The sequence below is a fragment of the Equus caballus genome, chromosome 12 (assembly GCF_041296265.1).
Source record: "Equus caballus isolate H_3958 breed thoroughbred chromosome 12, TB-T2T, whole genome shotgun sequence".
In the NCBI taxonomy this organism is placed as follows: Eukaryota; Metazoa; Chordata; class Mammalia; order Perissodactyla; family Equidae; genus Equus; species Equus caballus.
In genome coordinates, this window is record NC_091695.1 from 45,671,347 (window position 1) to 45,675,212 (window position 3,866).

The 3,866-nt window shown below is 60.2% G+C and overlaps 1 long non-coding RNA gene across 1 annotated transcript; it reads left to right on the forward strand.

Annotated features, from left to right (window-relative positions):
- The first annotated feature begins 1,094 nt into the window (after window positions 1–1,094).
- On the forward strand, window positions 1,095–3,533 carry LOC138916915 (uncharacterized). The gene is made up of 3 exons (XR_011424211.1): window positions 1,095–1,253; window positions 2,130–2,237; window positions 2,336–3,533. It is a non-coding gene; the product is annotated as an uncharacterized lncRNA (long non-coding RNA).
- The last annotated feature ends 333 nt before the right edge of the window (window positions 3,534–3,866 follow it).

Below are 3,866 nucleotides of genomic sequence, written 5' to 3' on the forward strand. Positions count from 1 at the left end.
GCCGGCACTGGTGACGGAGGGGCTGGGAGGTCCTTGGATAAGCAGTTCTGCAAAGGAGGGGGCAACAGTACCGTGGCTGCGTGGGGTGTCAGTCGACGGCTGGATCTCTGAGTCTGGATGTCAGTGTCCAGCTGGTGTCTGAAGCAGGGGAGAGAGTGAGCGGCCACTCTGTCCCCGAGAGCCCAGGATCGAGGAAGACCCCACAATGGGGACTCAGAAGGAGGGGCCTGGGAGGGGCTGGAGTGACCCGCCATGCCAGGCGAGACCCTCAGGCCTGGCCACACGAAGGCCCCAGTGACCTGGAGCAGAGCCCTTCGGGGAGAGGTGGGGGGGCACAGGCTGCCGGCCATGGGCTGAGAGAGTGGGAGGCGGGAGTGGTGCCAATGATGCCAATTTTCTTGGAAAAGGGAACAGAAATGGGGCAGGGCCAGAAGAAGAAGTGGGGTCAAGGGAGGTTTCGCTTGTTTTTTTTTTAAGGTGAGGACGTGTTTATAAGCCAGAGGGAACAGCCAGGGGTGGGGGGAGGCGAGGCTGGGAAGGCCTCGCGTGGGGAGGGCATCTGGGCGCTGGTTCCAAGGCTGTCGCTGCGCAGGGAGAAGAGGAGGAGGGCAGAGCCTAGGGGTGGTGGGCCGGGGGCTTGTTGTTCTTCTGGTGGCATCTGGTCGCAACAGGGGAGTGGGTCACAGTGATCAAGAGGTGAGTAAGGAGGGCCGGAGGCCAGAGGAGGGCAGCACGGAGAAATCCTAATGGGGGAGAGGGACGCTGGACGGCAGGGTCAGCTGGCCAGGCAGCAAGGGGCTCGCAGGTCCAGGGTCACGGCTCTCAGGTCTGTTTCGCCTGGGCCGTGGTCCTGCCAGGCGCCACCGAGCAAAGACAGAGGCGGCTCTGAGCAGAGCCAGGGGCTCACGAAGAAATGACGAGATGACGGCTCCCGGAACGGAGCGCAGAGGTGAGGGGGGGAGCGGCAGCGAGCAGGCTGGGATCAGGAGGGACGGGCAGAGCGGGCATCTGGGCGCTGGGCGCTAGAGGGGACCAATGGTGGGTGCGTGAAGTTGAGATGGGGGTGGGGGCCGAGGTGGGACGGACGCACGGAGGAGAGGAGATTAATGCTCCCGGGCACCAGCCCACCCACAGGGATGGGAGAGAACTGAGGAGGAAGTGACTGAATCCAGGGCTGCGAATCTTCCAGGAAAGAGGGACCACCTGGGATCTGCAGGCGACCCCAGCGTGGAGAGCAAGTCCCGTGGCCCAAGGTCAGAGCTGGGGGGAGAACGTTCTGGAAGAGGAATGAGGAGCCAGGAGGACATCTATCCTCACTTCCGGGCCCCAGTGATGGGGGGTGTGGGAGATGAGACAGTGCCACCGGGGGCTCCAGGGGCAGCAGTGCGCCCAGGGGACAGGCAGCTTCAGGCCGGGCAAGAAGGGGAAGGGACCCGTCTAGGAGAGGCATAGGGGGAGGCGGACGCTGCTGACGCCCAGGCCCCCTCGCCCGCCTCTGCACCCGTCCCTCTCTGCACCTCTGCCTGGGGTTTCTCAGGCTCAGCCCGTGCACAGGGCCCCCTGGAGGAGTCCCCGTTCAGCAGCCCCGGGTGACTCTCAGACAGCAAGGGGAGGGGTCAGCAGATGACGACCCCAGTCCCCAGCCTGCTCAGCCCTGGGAGGACGGGCCTTACACACATTCTGCACAGCTCCCCAGAGGGTCTCCGGTGGGCTGCAGCCCCAGGTGCCACCACGGTCACCAGCTCATGACAGCACACGCAGCGGCTTTTCTCTCCTGTCCCGGGGCCTGCTCCCTCTCCTGGCCTTCCTGGGTTCGCTCGCATAAACTACCTGCCCGCGGGTCCTCATCTCGGGCTCGGCTTTCAGGGGGAACCCAAACCAAGCCACGGGACGCAGCCGAGGCCTGATGTGAGCTCCAAAGGCCACAGCGGGAAGGCTGTCGGGGAGGATGGGATGGAGACGATGCAGAAAGCAGCGGGAGTGCGGGGCGAGCATCCAGGGTGCAAGGGGGACCTCGGGCTCCTCAAGGGGCTGATGTGACAGAGAAGGGGGGGTTGGAGGGCTGGTCCTGAACATCAGGGCAGAGCGGTGGGGGGCACGAGGCTGGGAAGGGGCCATGGTCTCTCCAGAAGCACCCGAGAGCCCTCCTCGCTGGTGGCAGTGGCGGTGGCAGCCCTCCGAGAGCACAAGTGCACGTCGTGAAGCAGACGATTTAACTTCATCCCGGTGGGAAAAAGGTAAGTCCTTTTTTCCCCTGTTTTAAAATGTCATCCTTCATTTTTTAGATTGGAAAAAACAAAGCAGTTTCTTACACAGCTGAACGTTGTCTCAACAGAGGACCCAGAAATCGTGCTCCTTGGTATTTACTCAAAGGAGTGGAAAACTCATGTCCACACCAAAGCCTGCACATGGATGCTTACAGCAGCTTTAGCCATACTTGCCAGACCTTGGAAGCAGCCAAGGTGTCCTTCCATAGGTGAGCGGATAAATAAACTGCAGTCCATCCAGACAATGAAATACTACTCAGCGCTAAAAAGAAGGAGCTCTCAAGTCGTGAAAAGACATAGAGGAAACCCAGGTGCATATTACTAAGTGAAAGAAGCCTATCTGAAAAGGCCACGTACAGCATGGTCCCAACTGGATGACATTCCGGAAAACGCAAAACTATAGGGACAGTCAAAAGGCCAGGAGCTGGCAGGGGTTGGGGGGTGATGCACAGATGGTCAGGGCGGTGGTGGCAGCTGCCAGCCCAAGGGCTCGGTCCGGGTGTCAGAGGACAGAGGTGGTGGAGGAGTCCGGTGGGCCCTCCTGGGCTGCACCCACAGGAGGGGACTCCCTCCATCGTCTGTCTCTGGGCCACGCCTGGGCATGCGGGTTGCATCTGGTTGGATAATAAGATCGAGAAGACCTGCTTGCACGTCCCCCTCCCCTGGAGCCAGAATAAAGCTCCCCCTGGAGGGGCCTTTCAGGGACAAGACACATTCCCACGGGACCCGTTCCTGGCCCTCTGTCCAAATGCAGGTTGTCGGTGACCTGACCCAAGGGACAGCCCACTCTGTTATCAGCCACCAGCCCGGCATTGTGGCGGCTTATCAGAGCCGCTCCGGTTACCCACGGGGAGAGCCTGGTGGCCGCCCGCTCTATCCTCCCAGCCTGCCCGCCTGGCCCGGCCTCAGGGGCCCCTCCTCTCCAGCTGTCGGTCCAGCGGCATCACCCACAGCCTCCTGGAGCCCTGGGGTTCTGCGAAGGTGCCCAGAGACCATCTTTCAGGGGCAGGGGCAGGGGCAGGAGGGGCTCCAGACCCCCAATTCCCTTCGTAACCATTACACCGGGAGACCTTGCAGGGTTTCTCTGAGAAATGACTCCGGCTCCAACACGATGAACCTTGAGGATATTATGCTAAGTGAAGTAAGCCACACACAAACACAGAAACCGTATGATCCCACTTAAATGAGGTCCACAGAGCAGTCCCATTCACAGGGACGGGAAGCAGAAGCATGGGTGCCAGGGCCTGGTGGGGGGAGAACGGCAGTTGGCGGGCTTTTTTTTAATAAAAATTATATATATGTAATGTGTACACAATGATCTGATGTGCAAACACACAGAGAAATGATTCCTACAAGGAAGCTAGTCAATATATCACGTCGTTTGGGTGTGTGTGCCTGTGTGTGTGTGTGCCTGTGTGTGTGTGTGTCGTGAGAGCACCTGAAATCTACTCTTTCGGCAAATTTCCCGGATTCAATGGAGTATTATGAACTCTAGTCATCAGGCCGAACATCAGGTCTCTAGACTTACTCGCCCCACAGAACGACCACTCTGTACCCTATGGCCAACATCTCCCCGTTTCCCCCGACACCCCTGCAGCC